The sequence below is a fragment of the Emys orbicularis genome, chromosome 2 (assembly GCF_028017835.1).
Source record: "Emys orbicularis isolate rEmyOrb1 chromosome 2, rEmyOrb1.hap1, whole genome shotgun sequence".
Classification (NCBI taxonomy): domain Eukaryota; kingdom Metazoa; phylum Chordata; order Testudines; family Emydidae; genus Emys; species Emys orbicularis.
In genome coordinates this window covers 108,864,359-108,886,630 of record NC_088684.1, presented here as the reverse complement: position 1 = coordinate 108,886,630, position 22,272 = coordinate 108,864,359, and positions in this window count along the sequence as shown.

Here is a 22,272-nt window from a genome sequence, read left to right as displayed (position 1 = left end):
CTAAATCAGCTGAGTTTTATATGGTTTTCTTATGTATATTTTACACAGCTTTAATATAACCCTTTGAAAGTGAAATGTTTCCTTATGGAAATGTTTTTCTCTCCATTGTGTGCGCCTTTACATTCCCTAAAGGATTCTTAAGTGCCTCAGAGGTTTCTAGGACTCTGCACTCCTGCACCAGAAAGAAACCATTTTAGGCCTCCACTACATCAGAGGCAGCCATATTCCACACAGGATAGACAGCCTGAACTACCCAGAAAACACCCAAAATTTCAAACCATCTGCCTCTACTACCATATCCTCTAACCAGCCCTTATCGTCTGCAAGACATCACTGAGTTCGAAATGGGATTCAGTCTCTGTTGGACCTCCCACTTATAGCCCCTCCAGTTGCGAACCAGTTGTTATATTTTTGTAGGGTCTGGTACACCACAACTTGCTCCTTCCCTGCTACTACAGAGCTCTGTATCACCTGGATTCTGTGTTGACACAGGTGTGGCCCCAATGGACACTGCTGGTCAAAAATCTCCAACGAGTGCATAGGGTGCATGTGCACCAAGAGTGGAACCTGTGGACAACACATCTTGAAGAACTACTGCTACTGTTAGGTAAGTAATTGGGTTTTTCATTTTGTTTTGTTCCAACCTCACTCTCATAACAATTGGGCCACGTTGCCTTTGCATTTATAGTATTTTTATATTGTGATAAAAGCCCAGAGTCTTTAATTTATATGATGGTAGGTGAAAATGAGGCCCCGATCCTGCAATGAAAACCATGCGAGCAGATCCCCATTGACTTCATTGTGGTTCCAAATGGTTGCTGGGTGACACTTTTGCAGTTCTCAGTACAGAATTGGAGCCTTAGTGTGGGGTTGGGGTTGGTTTGGGGTTGGTTGGTTGAGTTTGATTTTTTGTCATTCTCTATATCTTACCTTCTCATACTGGGACATCACAAATTTGCTTGGTGGGCTTCAACTGGAAGGAATCCTGACCTAGAAATTTAGGGGAGGGAGGTGGGCAGTTGAGAGGCACTGTAGTTTAGCCTTGAGATGCATTGGCAGGGCTGTGTATTGGAGGTTTGCACTATGTCTGGCTCTAGCTAGTGTTCATTATCTTATTAATATGTATACTAAATTCACCCAATATTTTTAAAAACATACAGTATGTGCAAGATAAATACCAGCAGAAGGACTGAATGCAGTAGCACCTCACTGACTTTCGATGGTTCTTGCCTTCTATGTGCACTTACAGCATTTCAGGAAATAAATGCATGAAGATGTATGAAGATGAACAAAAAAATAAATCCACGTTTGTATTTTTCACGGTTTAAAATCATTCTTGCAACATGGTTAGAGAAAGCTATCAAGTGATATGATAATGACTTCCTTTAATCAGGGCCGGCTCTACTGTTTTTGCCGCCCCAAGCAGCGCGCCGAATTGCTGCCGCGGGCAGCTGAACATAGAAGCTGCCGCCGAATTGCCGCCACCGCGTAAACGCGCGTGCCGCCCTAACGGCGCACGGACTGCCCCCGCCGTCCGCGGCGGCAATTCAGCGCGCTGCTTTGGAGCAGAAACACACGGACTGCTGCCCCTTGCAGATTGCCGCCCCAAGCACCTGCTTGGAATGCTGGTGCCTGGAGTCGGCCGTGCATTTAATTGTAACTCATTCTCATTCCCACAACAGCTTTATTCTGCCCCTGCGGAAAGGAGGCCTCACACTGGTGCTGCCAAGCATCTCTGTAATGCAGTGGTTCTCAATCTTTCCCCCATCTGGCAAGCTGGTTGTGACCCCCCTTATACTCTCTGGTAACCCCCTTGAGGGTCATGTCTCCCAGGTTGCGAACTTCTGCTGTAATGGACTTAATGTGGCCCTTTTTGACCCGTCAGAGATTACTGATTCTTTGCAGAATCATAAAATCATCTCATAAGAGTGCAATCGGAGAAACTCCCTACTGTAAGGGAAAGGAATCCTTCCTTCAGCCTGCAATGTGGAACTGGAACTATCTGCACTGAGCCAGCAGCCTATCTGTGGTCTTAGCCAGCCTCCTCCCTGGGGAAGGAGCAGCCCCACCTCTGCCAGACCACTCTTAACACCCAAGCAAGACTTTCCCATGTTCTGGCTCCCCTTAACTTGCACAACAAAACCAGATTAGACCTGCTCCCAGAGGGCCTTAAACGTTTGCAGAAGGGGGTGGGGGAATTCTGAACCAATGCCATAGAACAAACCCAAGAAGGGAAGAAATCTTTCCCTAACTGAATTTTATTTGGTTATACATCAACAATCATACATACAATGTAGCTAAATCTCTATTTCCAGGTTGATGTTGGGTTTTTTATTCCTTAAAATCAGAAGAAAAACCCAGAGCCTGTAATTGGACTTGCCTCTTGGGAGTTTATTTTTCTTTATATTCAGACTTCTTGGGCTATTGAAACTTAGTTATATTAGGGAGGGAAAGAGAAGCCACAGTATTTCAGGCAGAATCTTTTAGAAAACTGTCTAGAAAAAGGAAGATGCTATCTGGGTTCTAATGCATTGTTTTGCATTTGAAATGGTTGCTGTCACATCCTGAATATGTAATTTTGAGATGTCATTGATTGCTCTTGTGCAGAGTGGTCATTTCTAATCTACATATTATCCTCACCTTTGGCCACCAGAGCCCATCAGTTCTTCGCCTACACCAGGGGTCTCAAACTCAAATGACCACAAGGGCCACATGAGGACTAGTGCATTGACCCGAGGGCCGCATCACTGACACACCCCCCTTGCTGCCTCTGGCCCCGCCCCCACTCCACCCCTTGCATTAGGCCCCACCTCTTCCCACCCCTTCCCTGCCCCATTCCAACCCCTTCCCCGAAGTCCCCACCCTAACACTGCCCCCAGGGGGTGCAGAAAGGGTGCGGCGGGGGCTCAGGGCAGGGAGTTGAAGTGCAGGAGGTGTGCAGGGTGCAGCAGGGGGCTCAGGGCAGGGAGTTGGTGTGTGGGGTGCAAGAGCGTGAGGGGTGCAGCAGGTGGCTCAGGGTAGGGAGTGCAGGAGGGGTGCAGGGGGCTAAGGGCAGGGGGTTGGGGTGAAGGAGGGGTGTGGGATGTGGCAGGGGGCTCAGGGCAGGGAGTTGGGGTGCAGGAGGGGTTCAGGGTGCGAGCTCCAGCCCAGCACCGCTTACCTAGAGCGGTTCCAGGGTGGCAGTGGCGCACACTGGGGCCGCTCCGTTCCGTTCCAGGAAGCAGATGGAACCGTGTCCCTGCAGCCCCTGGGGGAGGGGGAGGGGCTCAGGATTCCGTGCGTGTGCTGCTCTTGCCGCTCCTCTAGGTACCTCCCACGAAGCTCCCATTGGCCACGGTTCCCTGTTCCCAGCCAATGGGAGCTGTGGGGGCGGGGCCTGGAAGGAGGCAATGCAGGAGCCCTCTGCCTCCTTCCCCCTTCCCCTCCGGCCCGAAGGGGCGTGCTGCCAGCTGCTTCAGAGAGCGGCGCGGGGCTCGCAATGCCACGGGGTGCAATCCCGTGGATAGGTGGGGGGGCGGGGCACGGGGAGCTTGGCGGGCCACACGCAATTGCCCCGCGGGCCGCGTGTTTGAGACCCCTGGCCTACACTATTCAGTATAAATGGCTGCATCAACAGCTTTTTGCATAGGTGTATTTTTTACTTAAATGCTTTTGGTTCAATAAAAGAACTGCAGTCCTTCACTGTGGACTGAGAAGCTTAGGATGGTTTTACCACTGCAGCCCTATTGAGCTGTTTCCCTGCAACACTAGATCACTGGATTTGGTTCTGTGAACTGAGGTTTTTATTTCTAATTCCTGGAAATAGTTTTAAAGCTGAGTGAACATTCTGAAGGAAAGTTTGGAGGTGTCTTATGTTGTTTGTATCCCAACTTTGTATCCCAAAGCTGCATATTAGCATGTGTGCTCAACTCCCAGTACTAAAGTGATGGGTTTTAGGATTTGTGAAATCAGTATGAAAAGAAACAGAAATAACACTGTAGCTAATTCTATAGTGTGAGGAAATTATTTCCTCTTCTAACTGCATCAGATTTTTATTGCGAGTCTTGTGATATTTGATGTTTTTCCTGAAGCTGCAGCTCCAGGAGTCGTTCAAATAAACAAGAATCTCAGCTTTCATTTTTTAAAATAAGTTTGTAGCCATCATGGTTGCAAAAAAAAAAAAAAATGAAAATGTTTCCTGCGTGTACCCTAGAGATTCAAATAACAGACGGTAAACAAAAAGAACCCAAAATGTAATTGTCTTAAAAATTACAACATTCAATAAAACCCCATGATTCTGGGGGACCTGATGATTTTTGAATGCCTTGTACATCAAGTATTAAAATTTCATTCAAGTCAGTCCTTGCCATAGGCTTGAGTTCACACAGGATGGTGGGGAAAGGTAGGGAGGTAAGCTAGAAAGGAAACCCACAGAAATGTCTGGTATCTCAAGATGACATCAGTGGTACATCCTTTCTCTGAAATGGTTCTGAGCAGAGTAAATAAATCAATAACCATTCACAGTTACCTTCCAACATCCAGTTAAAGTTACATTAGGGTGACTTTCAAGGTGATAGTATTGCTATTGGACCATTGCCCAATACAACAACACAGTATGCTAAAGAGTAATAACATAACTCTAAGGGGTTTGGATCTCACTGCCCATGAGCAGCTGCCTCAGAACATCTTTTTCCATTTTCAGAAATCAAAGGAAATACGGAGGTGTTTTTTTAACTTAATGCTGCCCCCTGTGCAGGGTTTTTCACTCCTCCACCTAAGCACTGTGACAAAGTTCCTCCTCTATCTTGGTGGGTCCTGCGCTTATTGGCAGATTTTCTTGCCTCAGAGATTCACCATGTGGGTTGGGGAACAGCCCAGAGACCTTCCCCTCTGGAAGAACCCACAGTCCAGGTCAATTGGGAGGTTTGGGGGGAACCCGGGCCTGCCCTCTACTCCGGGTTCCAGCCCAGGGCCCTGTGGACTGCAGCTGTCTATAGTGCTTCCTGTAACAGCTGCATGACAGCTACAACTCCCTGGGCTACTTCCCCATGGCCTCCTCCAAACACCTTCCTTAGTCTCACCACAGGACCTTCCTCCTGGCGTCTGATAACACTTGTGCTCCTCAGTCCTCCAGCAGCCCACCCTCTCACTCTCAGCTTCTTGCTCCCAGCTCCTCACACTCACACCACAAACTGAAGTGAGCTCCTTTTTAAAGCCCAGGTGCCCTGATTAGCCTGCCTTAATTGATTCTAGCAGCTTCTTCTTAATTGACTCCAGGTGTCCTAATTAGCCTGCCTGCCTTAACTGGTTCTAGCAGGTTCCTGATTACTCTAGTGTAGCCCCTGCTCTGGTCACTCAGGGAACAGAAAACTCCTCATCCAGTGACCAGTATATTTGCCCTCTACCAGACTCCTGTACCGCACTGGTCTGGGTCTGTCACAGCACACAAACCTTTATTTTATTTTATGATCTTGTGGTGTTTTGTTTTGGGTATTTTCCCCTGTTTTTTATTAGCTTTGCCTTTGCATTTATGATAGTTGTGCCTTATATAATTTTAAATTTGCCTCAGTGGTATCCAAAGTGCTATGGAGAGGGATATTCCAAAATAAAATATATAATAAGTTTCTGGTAATTCATTGGCCAATACCTGTTACCTTTTAAACCACTCAGAAAACCCAACAAGTTATGAGGAACCATTCCTTAAGCCAGCAGTGCAGTCTCATGCCCCACAGAACCCCATGGGAAGAAAATGTGCTGATTGGTCTTTCTACCAAAAACTTCCTGTAGAATTCTGTATTGGCCTGAAATATAACAAATTAAAATTGTTCTTTTTAAAAATAAATATTTATTGATATACTGTTTGATAGATCTGGACACTGGAGTTTTTCCATAAGATTAGACAGTCCTATAGAATTTATCTGTAGTAAACATGCTGAAGATACATAGGAAGCTAAAAGGAAATTTTGTGCCATAAGTGTGTAGGGGATTTACATGGATAGCGTATTAGCTCCCTGGGCATGGAAATTGTTTTATGCTTCAATCTAAGGCATGTACAGTGCACCCAGCTACCATTTTGATGGATGCCATATAAATACCTCTAATAAATAAGCTGTAGTTAGCCTTAATGGGAGTTATAGGTATAAATCTCTCATGTATTTTAATGTAAATTAATAAAAAAATTAGATAGTTACTCAAAAATGCCCTGGAAACACTATCAACTTTAGTAGCAACAATGAAATCATAGACGTGGGCTTTACAAACAATGTGATGTAAATGTGTAAATTTCTTTCCTGCTGTACTTAATTGTTTTAATCGAAAGCTACTGTTAAAAATAAAAAAAAAGCTCTGGCAAGCCTCTGAGCACAGATGCCCAGTATAAGGCAACTGTTATGCATCATTTTTATCTGGGATGACAGACCTGTGCCATATTTTTTAATAGATTTTAAGGACAGAAGAGCCCCATAGACTACAGAATTTCAACCAGTGATTGTTTCTCTTGGATTAAGTTCCAAAAGTGAGTAAATGGAGAGATTTATCATTCCTTTTTGATCCTTCAAGAATTGTACATTGAGGTCCCTGGATGCTGCTCTTAGTTCCAGTGAAGGAATAACAACTTTAAAGGAACTGTTCTATGTTCAGATTTAGTAAAGTATGTCTAAATGGGGTTTGTATTTGTAAAAGATTTTGGCACTACTGTAGAGATGACCTAAGATTTAAAAGGATGCAAAGACTCTTCTGAAAAATGACAAGCATTGTTTGGGGTAGTGTGGCCCTCCCATGCAACTGGAATTCATCATGGGTACTCTGTGGGACTTGCAGGGGAGGGCTTAAAAGCCTGCAGTGGGAAAAGTAGAAAGGAGGTGTCCCACCCTGGAGAAACTATATACAGTGCCATTTAGGAGGGAGAGTTCCCAGATGGTGCTGATTAAGACAAAGCAGACAGAAATAGGCTGGCTGGCTGGCCGGCCCTCAATGAGGGAGAAGAAAACTTCTTGCCTGGTAGAGTAAAAGGTTGGGTGGGAGTCTCTTGGGACAAAGGACCATAGCAGAGATACTGAGGAAAAACTGTGGAGCTGACCACTTTGTTACCCACTGAATTTATGCGAGGTTGAAGCCACTAGTCAAAGACTGTGTTTTATCCTTGTGTTTTTGGGATGTAGAGGGAGGGTGTCCTTCTTGAAAGCGCCATCTTGATTTCTTTGTTAGGCTTATCTGAAGGAAACCCATTCTGTAGACATCTATTTAGACTAAGGGTTAGGAAAACCCTGATAGGGCTCTGTGGTGGACCTTTAATTCTTTCATTTTGTATTTAAACTGATAAACTAAACAGGACCAGATGGTATTCACCCAAGAGTTCTGAAGGAACTCAACTGTGAAATTCATAGAATATCAGGGTTGGAAGGGACTTCAGGAGGTCATCTAGTCCAACCCCCTCCTCAAAGTAGGACCAATCCCCAGACATATTTTTGCCCCAGTTCCCTAAATGGCCCCCTTCAAGGATTGAACTCACAATCCAAAGTTTAGCAGGCTAATGCTCAAACCACTGAGCTATCCCTCTCCCCAATAATCTATGGAGATATACTTATCTCATAGAACTGGAAGGGACCCCGAAAGGTCATTGAGTCCAGCCCCCTGCTTTCACTAGCAGGACCAAGTACTGATTTTGCATTGGATTCCTAAGTGGCCCCCTCAAGGGTTGAGCTCACAACCCTGAGTTTAGCAGGCTAATGCTCAAACCACTGAGCTATCCCTCCTACTAACTGTTGTTTGTAACCTATCATTTAAATCAGCTTCTGTACCAAATGAATGGAGGTTAGCTAATGTGACACCAATTTTTGAAAGGGCTCTAGAGGTGACCCCGGCAATTACAGGCCGGTAAGCCTAATTGAAACTATAGTAAAGAACGAAATTGTCAGACACATAGATGAACATAATTTGTTAGGGAATAGTCAACATGATTTTTGTAAAGGGAAATTATGCCTCACCAATGTAATATAATTCTTTGTGGGGGTCAACAAGCATGTGGACAAGGGGGATCCAGTGGATATAGTGTATTTAGATTTCCAGAAAGCCTTTGACAAGATCCCTCACCAAAGGCTCTTAAGCAAAGTAGGCAGTCATGGGATAAGAGAGAAGGTTCTCTCACAGATTGGTAACTGGTTAAAAGATAGGAAACAAAGGATAGAAATAAATGTTCAGTTTTCAGAATGGAAAGAGGTAAATAGTGGTGTCCCGCAGGGGTCTGTACTGGGCCCAGGCCTGTTTATCCCAAATAAAGATCACTGGTCACATTCACACAGACACTCAGTGGAAAATGTTCCATTAAGTACCATAATCTGATTTATGAACCAGGCAATATTGTCACTAAAATTGTCCTTGTTTATTTTAAGAAAAACTGCAATGAATAGTTATGATTTTTAAATAACTACATGATTAATAAATAAGACTATATTAATAATTAATTTTCAAAAGAGCTGTTTAGAAATAGTTTACCCCCTTTTACACTACCTCCATAATAACCGTGACCAGTCTGAATGGCCTCCCAATGGACCTTTTATTGATATTTCCCAGCAGGAGTTTCAGTCCGATGAAGTAGGTCAGCATTCAGTAAATCTAATTCCCATGTGAATGCATGACAAAACAGGAGGCTTTCAAAATTATTGTAAGGAAGGTTCTTTTATTTTATGTTTGGATTATTTAACGACTAGAGGACATGCAGGGCCAGAACAACTACAATGTGGAGAAGCATGGTAAGGAAAAGAAGGCATCAAATTCAATCCTCTCTCTTGGAGAAATGATTAATGACTCTCTAATCTCCATTCTCCCTTACTACAACAGAGGTGTGCTGCTGCAGATGCTGCTTGATGTTTCAACATATTTTTTACCCACCTCTAGTTTGTGAGGTGAACTTCTGCTTACCATCACAATGACATCCTTTGCTAGGTGAAGAGAGGGTGTGGTTGGGAAATCCTGGCCTCCATAATAATGAAGAGGGTGTAAACGACAAAACTGGACTTGCACCTATCATTCCCGCTTCTCCAGTTTCCCCACTGGAGAGAGAGTTAGTGCAATTTTCCTAGTGGCCCTTTGGGAGTGAAAGGAAATGTAATCTAATTTACTAATTCACCAATTCACCCATAGGCTTCTGCTGAGCAGAAAACAGAGAGGAGTGTTGTCTTGTCTGGTAAAGTTCAGGGTGATGAGCTGGGACCACTGATTGTATTACAGAAAAGATGTCAGGTTGAGGTAGGGTCAGGCTCTCTATAGTGAATTATTAGTCCATTGTTTATGATGACCTCTAACGTCATTCCTAATTAGGTAGAACTGATGTGATAATTACTTTGAACTATAGCATTCTGTTTCCCAACAAAAAAGTTTACAGTTGGGGATCATCTCATCAAACCCTTTCCATCTTCTCAAAAATGTGATTAGTTTTCTTTTTAAATGGGCTGTTTGTCTTTTCACTTTTAATTAAAAGGCACAGGGACTGAAGATGTCTGATGTCGATGAGGGTTTCATCTGTACATGGCTCCTGCTTCATCAGGTAGGAAAGAGTCCTCAAAAAGGGAATGACTAAATGATACTTACTGCCCAGTCTAGTCTTCAGCAACTTTCCAATGAGAAAATAATGATCTAAGCTAATGAGATCGGAGCATGTCCTTCACCATCCTCTTTATAATTCATGGAGCTAGCTGGTGCCCATTTCCAAAAGATGGATTTCAATGTTTCGACTGCACAGTCTGAACATGCTAGGACTCATATTGTCACTGGCCATGAATTTAAGCACTGTAATCAGAACTTCTTTGTTCCCTATCTGTATAGCATCCAGCTCTAACTCTCCTGATCATGTGGCAACAACTTAGATTTTGGACGTCTTTGCCAAATGCCTGCATGTGAGAGTTACTGTATTTTACTCCTTTCACTGTGCTTCTTCAAAAGGATCTGGTTGGCTGAGTGAACTCATAGTATTTTCAGGAAGCTCCATATTAGCCAGTGCCTTCGTGGGATGAGGAAAGAGGCTGCCTTTTGGTGAGAACATTAGAGGGATCTTTCTACTCTGTTATTCCTGTTTGAGGGAGAGGTCATCATCTTGTGGTTTGAGCATGGGACCAGTAGTCAGGAGCTCCGAGTTCTTTTCTCACAAATATCACTGACTTTCAGGACATTTAATTTCTCTGATCAGAATTTCCCTATCTGTAAAATGGGGGTGATACAATACCTATCTCTTGAAGGTATCATGAGACTTAATCAACTAATGTTTAAGTCCTTGTGGATTCTTAGATGGAAGATGTTACAGAAGTGCTATTTTGTTAATAATAATGAAAGATACTTTGTGGTAAAGGAAAAGGGTTTTATGACAGTATCCAACTATGGTAAAATAAGGAAAAGAAGTAAAATAATAGATTACAGGTTGGAAGTTGGGCAGGAAGTGATTTGTGCAGTTCAGGGAAGGGATCAAACTGTGTAAGATAAAAGTGTGTCTTGTGTTCTTAAAAATGCTCATAAATAAAATAAGGTGGTCTTGATAAAAAGACCTTGTTTATATCCTTCCTCCAGGGACATTTTCATGCAGTAGGGTTAGTCTTGCTGTTTCCTCTCTTGTTTATGCTGTACTGACTATACTCCATGAAGAGACATTGTAGGAAATCATTGGGAAGGATGTGTGGCTCCTGTGTAATAATTTTTGAATACTATGTGTCCTATATATTTGTCTAATTGTTGTAAGAGATGAATATGCTGGTTTAGTTTAATAGTGGGCTGTTGTGGAAAAAAAGCAGGAAAGCAAAACAATGATTTGAGGTAACATATCCCTCAACAAACACTTCAGGCTGGGTAAGAGACAATGCCTGAGCTATTAACTGTAAAGACCCTACCTTCCAGGCTCCAGCCAAAGTTTTGCTAATGCTGGGAACCAACAGATCCAAAGGACGATAAGCAGTCCTATTAACTGTCCTTTAAAAATCTCTCTCTGGCCAGAAGTTAGGAAGTTGATGCTGAGAAGCTGTCTTCATCTACCAGAAACCATTTTTAAAATAGATTTTTTAAAAATGCTTTTCATGTTATGTTTAGTTCCTCCTGTTAAGATTAAACAGTACTTTGGTTTGAGAAGGCTGTTTGTGACCTGAGCTTAATACATTGACCAAGCTCCCAAAGGGAAGATCTGCAGGTACCTTACCCCAGTTGGACCTGCTGGGTAAGCACAGTTGATCCACAGGGTATTGTAGCCTCAGACCTGGTCTAAGAGTGGAAGAACTGTGGGATTTCACCCCAAGAAAGGTAAAGGCCTAACATCTGAGGGAGTGCACTCAGAGAGACCAGAGAGTTGTCAGAGGTGCAGCTAGCCCTGTAACCTTGAAAAGCATTTTTTAAAATCGATTTTTAGAATGGTTTCAGGTATAACATTTTTGCCTCCAATATGGATATAGTGTAATAAACCAGTTAAAGTCTGTGACATCTTAGCAAAACCCACAGCCTTTGCTTTTTGCTGTTGGATTTAGTATCTTTGTGGATGCTGATCTTTTTTTTTAAATACTATTTTGATTGCTTATCCTGGATGCTCTGATATTGGCTGCAGTGAAGAAGCCTCTCTTTCTGTAATCCTGTCAATTTTTTTAATATAAATTTCATTTACTGTTTTTTGCCAGCGATGCTGAAGAAAGATATGGTTCACTAGTTGCAGGCATGTTGTTAGTTTCTCAGAACTAAATTTCAGTCTGGTGTTAATTAACATCATATTAAAAAGCACTTAATTGAGGATCACAAGTGATATGTTACTGGCTATGCAGATGTTGTGTAGTTGTTAGAGCACAGGACCGTGAACCAGGACTACCAAGTTCCATTCCTAGTTCTGTCACTGAAACGCCAACAATTAATATAATTTTAGGTTCATTTATATTCCTGATCTGCTAGCTCTTTTTCCCTCTTGCCTTTGCCTATTGGAGTACTATACTATTTAAGCACCTGCAGGAATTGAGTACATTTTCTGGTATAATATTTGATTGTTTAGGTCAGTTTTTATATAACTAGCAGATGCTGGTTAGAGGGGGAGAATTAATTAAATTGATCCACAGGGTACTGCAGTCCCAGACCGCCTTAGTTGTGGAGTGCCTCAAGGAATCTTTGTTTAATGTTGGTAGTATTATTTTCTGTCACTTGCTGATATTTGATGGCAACATGCTAATAATGTTCATTGTTCTTATGAGAGACAGACTTTCGTGGGGAGCAACTGCAGGGTGAAGTGTGCACACAGAGCCAGTCTTGAACTAGCTTTATTAGCAACAAATAAGAAGAACAGCACTCAAGATAATCCTGTAATTTGCTATATTTAAAGAAACTTTATTAAGATGAGCTCTGTTATTCCAATACTGTACAGATATATTTTTACCCATCTCTCTTTTCTGTCATGCCTATAGAGGACCTATTGAGTACCAATATTTTTTTTATACTTTAATTCTGCAAGGCTAATTGTTCTTGAAGACTTCTCACTTTCTAAATAATCAGTGTCTTTTAGAGATGAAAAATGGGGTCATCTGTATTATACAGTTACACTTTCCCCCAAGGTAAGAAACAGATATAGTAAATGTTGTGTTTTCCCATTCACAAGAAAACAATCAGCTTTCAGTTTCTATATGACTTTTTGACAAAGAAAACAACAAAAATTAAAGAACAAATATAAACTCTCTACAAGAAGAAAAGCAGATCTTGCTCTGTAAGATCTTCACACTTGGATTTCTTCACAGCCCCGCCCTTCTGCAAACAGACTTCTTAAATGTAAAGAATTATAGCACAGAGAAAACAAAATCTTAGTCATATATACCATATCAAGAATCTACAAATATGTTTTAGCATAACTTAAATTCAGATTTAATCTGCTTTGTACTATTTGTACAATATTACTTGACCCAAACGTCTCTTTTCTAATTTTCAGCCAAGTGGCTTAGTCCATGTTCTTTTAATTTCTGGAGTAACCTGTTGTAAATAAAATAAAGCCTTGCTTTAACCATCTTCCAAAATGGGAAGTTTATAGCAGGATTCTCTCAGGTACAAAATGGGCCATGGTGCGTATTTTGTTCAAGAGCTCACATGTGTTGCCAGTAATGTTTCAAATCTGTTATATAGGCTTCCTCTACACTACAATCAAGGATGGGATTTCCAGCTCGCATACACATACTTGCACTAGCTTTCATTGACCTAATACAAGTATAAATCATACACTAGCTGCAGTAGCACAGGTAACGGCGGCAGCAGCACGGCTTAGCCATGCTGACTGTGTACCCACTAGTTTCAGCCCGATTGTATTCATCATGGCTAAGCCGTGGTGCCGCCTGTGCTGCTATGGCTACATTCCTGTTTGTACTCAGCCTAGCTCCGTGAGAGCTAACACAAGTATGTGTACGTGAGCTGGGAATCATACCCCTCGCTCATAGTGTAGACATAGCCATAGTAGATAATTGTTGCCACATTTCCTGGGCAGCTCCAGTTTATTTTGACATTTATGATCTCTTACAGTTTACAATATATTCTGTGCTGTCAGCCTCTTCTATACCTCAAAACATCAACTTCAAACTGGGGAAAAGCAAGCATCTAGTATCACAAGAACTCAAATGTGTGATTCTCCTCCAAGCTAATCAGAGTATGGATTCATTTAGATTCGCTCAAGTTAAAATACTGTCTATGTCTTCAGAGAGACTCTCTCTCTCTCAGCTGGATTAACCTGGCTGACACTGATATTCTGGACAAAAATTTCAAAATATAAATCCATAACAGTGTGCCAAAATGAATGTTGAATTACATGTTGAATTTATGCACACAATTTCCACAAGTGAATGTGAAAAATCATGTATAGGTTCTCCACCTAAATTGCACCTAGCAATGCAGTTACCACATTTGCATGTGCAAATAGATAGCAGTACACACAGATGGACATTGTTGGGGTCGACCTGTCCATGTGTATATGCAAATACCTGCTTTGTGTGTGCAATCACAGTAACTGAATCTTGAAATTAAGTGTATAGTCATGCAGCATTTTTTATGTTTTCCTCAACTTCCTTCCACATAAAAAATCAGGCCCAATATGTTATGGTTATGCAGTATCCTAAGATAATTTTTTTGGAGAATACTGCATAAATATTTACTGCATTAAAAAGTCAAAATATAGATTCCATTTCCAAAAATGCAAGCACTTACCTTGTCAAATGGCCTCCTTGTGTTTGCATTCAGCAAAAACAAAATTAATAAGTTAGTATTAAACTTTGGGGGGGAAACTATTTAGCAGCAACATTTTATAAGGATCTGGAGTGAACATTAGCAATTCACAGAGTACACCAAATACAAGTGTACTCATTAGACTGGAATGACTTCAAGATCCTTTCAGTAAAATTTATTAATGTGATTTTTCAAATGTGGCCTAGTATGTACATACACAAGGCATTTAATAAACAAATGCCTATAAACTAATGTAACAAGGGGATGGAATGGGTTATTTGTGCTATATTAAAAAGTTGTATAATTTACTTAATAGACCATAATGGGTCTTTTGGAGCTATCATAGACTATTGTGTAAATACCTATTTAGAGTTTGTACAAGATGGTACAAAAAGCGCAACCACAGAAGAAGTGTTGTAGGTGCTGTGTGTGCCCAGTAACCCCTTTTCTAAGTGAAGTATCTCTGCTGTTTCAAATTATCTTAATTCCAAAATAACAGAAAAAACTACACTTACCTCACAAACACCACCATGACATTTAGAATTAACCCACACCTTGTTGCTAGTCTCAGCAGAGCAGGCAAGCATTGAATCAGAGTGAATCAGCAAACACCACTCGCAATATGAGAGATGATCTTTTCAGCGCACATTGGTGAGATGGCATAAGGACGTTTGTGATGCTGCTGTTTCTGTTGTCCCTGGCCTGTGGCTAAATCAAGGACTTAAGTCTTTCAAAGACATCATTCAGGCACCTTTCAAAAACATTTTAAAATTCACTAGTTTTTAAAAGTCTTAGTTATTCATTATGATGGTAGTGATGCTGTTTTGAAGACAGATTTAAAAAAGGCATTTTAAAGTCTTAAACTGGTTTATACCTTCTGAGGATTATATGTATATACAGTATATAAAGTTAAAACAGCCAAACTGATTAGGAAGAGAAGTCAAAAAAATGTTTAGCAAATTTGAGAGGCCAGTGAATTATCTCTAAATCCCCCTGAAAATCCCTAGTAAACAGGTTTATAATGGATAGAAACACTGGTGCGAGATTAACTCTAAAAATGCTGTTGGATGCATCAAAAATAATCAAATGAGTCATTTCCTGTGAAAGAGGAGATACCGTCCCTCCATGTGATTGTGAATGCAGCCTCCCTTCATCTCGGTTTCGACCTGATGATGCAAGAAACACAGAGCCCCTCCTGTAAGGTGCTAAGCACTGTCATCTCCTGTTGCAGTTGGTGGGAGTTGAAGGTACTCAGTGCCCTGTGGGATTGGGTTCTATGGGAATCCTGTGTAACACTGTGTGGGCCCTATGCTGATCACCCATCAACTTATTCAGTTGCATGTAAGGTGCAAGCTAAAGCCACATGAGGCTCTTCGGGGTGCCGCATACACAAATCTTCACCTCACAGAGTTTTATTTTATCCTTAAGTTGCAAATGGAGTGGAAAAACCTTCTGTGATGGCAAGATATAGCAGAGAAGTGAGTGGATTGGGTTTTATGTCTTAACTACAAGAAATCATAACTTGCATGAGACTGGAGAAATTTTCTCTTCTCTCACTGCAATGATTTAAATTATATTTTTTATATTTTGGCTATTGTTTTAAGCCTGTTAATGTCCTTATTTAAAGACATCAGTGTTCAGATTATAGACAATACACTGTTTCTTGCTATCAGTATGTATAGGCTCCATAATGGTGTAAAAATGAATTTACCCATGGGTTGGAACCTAATAGTATATTCTGTGTCTCTTCTTCTAATGTTGCCAGATTACATTAACATAAATGTCAGCAGTGTCTCCAGATGATTTCCTGACTTTTGACAAAAAGCCTCCATCTCAACCTCTTAAATTCCAAGGTCAAGGAGAATGTAACATTCAGAATAATTATTAGCATTATTTTACCTTGACATTTCAGCCCTGCCTTCAGTTTAGCATTCCACCCGGACAATGAAGACGAAAGTCATCTTTCAATTCACTGGAGGGAATTGCCCCAATTAAACCTGACTTTAAGGATATCTGAAACATTATATTAATTTGCTGCCCTCTTTTTTAGCAAGAAATACTTCACGGAGGAGAGGAACTTTCATTAAAAGCATTAAAGATTTACCATGACAAGAACAAGCAATTTTTGAATTGCATTTTCCCCTCTAGGCCAAGATACAAATCAGTGCTATTCATTCTTAGTGAAGGGCCCACTTGTCAGTGGCTGCACTGTCCTGAAGATTCTCTTTTCATTTCAGCTGAAAGGTCAGAGTTATAATTTTGTCGCATTATGAACTGTTAGAGGTTCCTTTTCAAAACCTTGTCACATTCATCTTCCAGATCCCCTCAGACCAGGCTAAAGCCTTTTGTACATAACCATATTTACTTTTTATTTTGGCATCATGTTAGATAAGTGGGACAAAATGCATAGATTAAAAAAAAATCTTTTCCAGCAACTGAAAAATGCAAAACGTTCCCCAGCAAGTGATCGATGAGAAGAAATAAGAAGACATAGCCGCCACACATATCCCAGCAGCTGTTTGGCCTTGGTTGGCTGGAGAACTGGGAATCACTATGTCAAACAGTTTTACATATCCACTTCCTGCAAACTTTTGACAACCTCAGAGACACTCTGGAAGTCAATTTAATGGTTTAATGGTAAACTGCGTAGCAGTGTAAGTTGGTCACAAAACAGGCATATATGGCCAAGTAACAGGCTGTATTTTGGGATTCAATGGGTGAACAATAGGACTGTAACTCACAATGTTTTGGTATTTTATTGGGGAATAAATTTAGTCCCTGACATAAGCAGACACAAGCCCCAGTTACTTCAAAGTGGAGTTGCGCCCATTTAAATCCCAGCCAAGTTTGGACTTAGAAGAATTAGAAGTGGTGCAGAATAAATTAAAATGTGTTTGTGAGGGTGGGTTGCCTTAACTTACACTTTCCTGCTAGTTGCTTTTCTTGCTACAACCCCATTGTGCCTCGTTGGTGTAAGTCCTGTAGCTACTATCATTTTGCGCATTTTAGATGAAATCCTGGCCTCTCTGAAGTCAATGGCAATACTCCCACTGATTTCAGTAAGGTCAGGATTTCACTGCTTGAATTAATTTTGAATGCCAGATTAGTGCGAGCTGCACTCCTTTGTGAATCATCAGAATTACAAGGTGAATTGGTAGATACATGTGCTCTTCCCCGCCCAACACCCATCCTTCGCTCCATATGGAATCATTATTTGAACTAATTTTGTATTCCACCTCTTGCACTCCCACTTTCTGTATATGCCATGAAATTTGATTGTTTCCTACAAAAGAAAAAATACCTCTATTTGCAATGTTCTTCCCCAAGAATTTGTCCAAACTCTTATCGTGTCTTCCATTTAATTGCCATACATTTTTGACATCGTTTATTATAAGAACCCAATTGGGCACTAAAGTATTACAGATATCCACAGAATTTAAAACTCCTTTTCTGCAAATGTGTATGCCTGCAGATGGCCATTTCTCTCCCTCTACTCTCCTGTAAGGTGTATTCTATAGGTATGTGGACTTTAGACAGAGATTGGCCAACCACTCCTGCCCCATCACTTGTAGAGATCCTTCCGTTTCAGATATGTTGTGTTTAATGGTGCTGATAAGATAGGAGGCCTGCTGTTTTGTCCGTCAGTGGTGACAGAAGTAGTGTTTCTGAAGAAGGGAGTATAGGTATGTAATTAATTAATATTGAAGTCCATGGAACTCTGCCAATTTACCTCATCTGAGGGTCTGGCCCATTTTCTGATTTACAATAATGTCTTTCAAAATATCATCTCACCACATATGTGCAGTAATACACAAATGCTACAAATGCATATCTAAGGTTATAGAAAAAGCTGCTGTCCCTTTCTGTTATGATATTGCAGTATTTGCTGAGTAATATGTCATATTAATAGACATACTAATAGGCCAGAAGGACCATTGTGATAATCTAGTCTTACCTCCTGTATATAACACAGGCTATAGAACTTTCCCAAAATAATTCCTAGAGCAGATCTTTTAGAAAAACATCCAGACTTGATTTTGAAATTGTCAGTGATGGAGAATCCACCACGACCCTTGTTAAATTACTCTCACTGTTAAAAATTTACACCTTATTTCCAGTCTGAATTTGTCTAGCTTTAACTTCAAGCCATTGAGCCATGTTACACCTTTCTCTGCTAGATTGAAGAGCCCATTATTAAATATTTGTTCCCCATGTACATACTTATTGACTGTAATTGTCATCCCTTAACCTTCTTTTCATTAAGCTAAATAGATTGAGCTCTTTGGGGCATGTTCTCTAATTCGTTAATAATTTAATAATTTTTTTGGCTCTTCTCTGAACCTTCTTTAATTTATCGACATCCTTCTTGAATTGTGGAAACCAGAATTGGACACAGTATTCCAGCAGTGGTCACACCAGTGCCAAATATGTCCAAAGCTGAATAACCATGCAAAAAGACTCTACTGTAATCTTGACTTTCCCAGTAATTAAAATCTTGATTACAATATTGCATTAATGTAATTTTTAGTATATTAGATTGAAAAGAAGAAATAATAGCCACAATCTGTTGTGCAGAAGAGATGTGTGGTCCATTAACTCTTTCTCTGGAGGTTTATCAGTCATCTACTGGTCAGGCCCGGTCTTCATCATCTTATGTGATGTGCCAGGATCATAGTTCATGCAGTTTGGAGATGTCAGGTGAATTTTTGTCACTATTTATACAAAAACTGGAGCATGATATAGCAGGAATCAAACCCAGCACTATTACTAGGTCACTGGACAAGGCATGAAAAATATAAACACTTTCAAAGTAAAAATATCTATTATTATTTTTCCCAAATCTTCCTACATAGTTTTTTCATTTTTATTTATTTTTATGTGTGAATTTTGTGTTAATTAACTTTTGTATGGAGGCCCAACAACACCACAAGAGGATATACGGACGGCAAAACATGCCAGTTCTTTGAGTGATAGCGTACGTCCATTCCATTGTAGGTGCACACACCCAGCCCACAATTGTCAGAGAGTTTTTCCTTAGTGCTACCTGTTGAGATAGCACAGGCACCCTCTTCTGCCTCACACTGCTGCACTATGGTATAAAAGATGGAGCCACCCAGACCAGTGTTCCCTCTAATTTTTTACGTCCAGGTGCGGATTAAATTTTGTTATGTGCACCAATAAGTAGGTGATGTGCGACACATCACCTTCATATTAGTGCACATAACAAAATTCATGTGCTGGGGGTGGGTCTGAGGGGTTCAGAGTGTGGGAGGGGGCTCAGGACTGGGGCAGACGGAGTACTGGGGGGGCTGAGGGCTCTTGCTGGGGGTGTGGGCTCTGGGGTGCAGCCAGGGATGAGGGTTTGGGGTGTGGGAGGGGGGCTCAGGGCTGGGGCACGTGCAGGGGGTGAGGGCTCTGGCTAGGGGTGAAGGCTCTGGGGTGGGGCCAGGGATGAGGGTTTTGGGGTGCAGGAGGGAGCTCAGGGCTGGGGAAGAGGGTTGGGGTGCAGGGGGTGTGAGCTCTGGATGGGGCTGGGGATGAGGAGTTTGGGATGCACGCTGCCCCGGGGCTGCATTGGGGAGAGACAACTCTCCCCAGCCTCTCCCTGGCTCTGGCAGCTCCAGCAGGGCTGGGCTGGGCCAAGGGAGGGGCGCCTCTCCCCCGCCGCAGCAAGTCCGGGGCAGGTGCGTGCTAGGGCTGGTGGAGAGGGGCATCTCTCCCCGCCGCAACCTTGAGCCCCTGTGTGGGGCTTAATAGGTAGCCACGTTGCCACGCATCTTAAAGAGAACTTAGACCTCGACCCTCCTCAGTTTCTTCCTACCACCCGTGACAATTGTTGGAGTGTGTGTGGTTTTTGCTAGTGCAAATTTTCCCCTGCTGCTTGTATATAATACCCAGTTTTGGTATTTAGAGTAGTTGTAAGATTGTAGATAGTTTTGAAGTAGACTTAATGTTAAGTTTCAGGTTTTTTAAGTGTTTGGTCACACCAGTTCCCATCATGGTACCGGTATTGTAGCCAGGGAAGCTGTGGTCACTGGACTTCAAGCCCCGTCACTTCTGTACTAATAAGTTGATGCCATGGAGTAATCTGGACCCTAGCTGCCTTAAGTGCCTTGTTAGAATCGCATGTTAGTGGTAGGTGTCATATTTGTAGGGGATTTTAAGCCTCGGTCCAAAAAAGACAGAGTGGCCAGGCTCAAGTTTCTTCTAATGGAAGCAGCACTACGTCCACTGCATCGGAGTCTTCCTGCCCAGAGTGGGCACCAAGCACATCCACCTCTGTTAGGAGCCCTCCCCCTGCATTGACTGAACCGAGAGACTGATCTCTGTGACTGGTACCAGCAAAGAGACACCATACGTTGGCCAGGAACTCAGTACCTGAGAGTTCAAGATCCTCCGTACTGAAGTCCAGTGGAAACAAAGGCAGTGGAGTGTGCTTAGCCTCTCAATACTGGTTTCCCTGGCAATCCATGTCTCATTATGCCCAATACCGCTGTCTAATGTACCAGCATCTAATGTTCCTGTTCTGGCACCAGCACATGTGGTACTGAGAGTATCTTCAACCACAGTGCCTCTGAAGATAATGTCGTCTAGCGAAAAGAGCCAGGATTTCACCAGTACTACCCTCTCCAGAGTCTGACTGGCTCTCCCTAGTGCTGACAGGTTCAGCTCCCCATTGGTCAGAGGAAGCAGACTCATCATCAGATTCCAAGATAGGCTCTTATGTCTCACAGTCTAGTCACATACAGCATACTTATTCAGGCACTGGCCAACCTTGGGACCTACCAGGGCCTTGGTTTTGGCCAGCATTCAAAGACCAATGATCCAAACATAATTGGGTCTCAGGGCCGTACCAATGGCCATTCTGAAACTCTTGGGGTTTCCAGTGGCCTCCAGGTCATCCCCACATCCCTCTCATTCTACTGCTTTGGGCAGGCATTGGGAGCAGCCACGTCAGATTCAGCAAGTGTCCACCCCAGTATCTGGCCCAGTACCGAGCAAGAGGAAGTCCCCTCAGCAGATCTGCCTGTAGAGTATGCTCCACCTCATCCGTTTTGACTTCCTCTTCCTTGTCATCAGATGAGGCAGTGGTATCGGAGACCACTTCTCCCCCACCAGATGATTGCAAAGCCCATCAAGACTTATTGAGGAGGATGACTGCAGCTCTGGATATCCAGCCAGAGAAGGTCCAAGATAAGTCACACAGACTCATGGATGTCTAAGCCTCAGCGGGTCCCTCCTGAATAGCTTTCTCAATAATGAAGCTAACTGAACAGCCTGTGCGGCTGGGAGGAGACCAGGTGATGGCAGCAATGAATGCTTAAATCACTGGGTATTTATACACCAGCAGCAAAAAGAAAGCCATTTCATCCACAGCAGTCCCACCAATACCTGGATTTCATGCCTCATACCCAGGACCTGTCCAAAGAGAAGCACAGAGGCTACAAGAGACGTCCACCACCTCCTCCTAGAGCTACCAGTTCATCTAGGGAAACTGGGTCCTCCATACGTACATTTTGATGTATTGGTCGAGGATAGACTACCAATCCCCAGAGTGTCATCTCTTCCCATCCTTCTGTTTGCTGATTGCCTACCTCACTTTCTAATGATTGGTCTATCACCATGGATCACTGGGTCTTAAGCACGGTGGAAGTGGGATACACCCTTCAGTTTGTTTCTGTTCCTCACTCCAATCACCTTTTCCTCTTCAGGGACCATTTCAACAAGATTATTCTATTGCAAGAGGTGCAATCCCTCCTTCTCATAGGGGCCATAGATGAAGTTCCCCCTTTTCTCAGAGGAGAGGGATTTTATTAATGCTATTTCCTAAAACTGAAAGCAAAAGGGATTGTCAAACCTATTTTAGATCTAAGAGAGTTCAACAAGTTCCCAAAAAGAATAAAATTCCAGATGGTCACTCTGGCTTCATTACTCCTTCCCTGGGCCCGAGAGACTGGTATACTGCCCTCAACTTAGAGAATGTGGATTTTCATGGCGCAACTGATCAGCACCACTGATGAGTTCATGGTAAATGGATCCCATTGCCAATTTGCAGTGCTACCCTTTGGCCTGTCAGCAGCCCCTCAC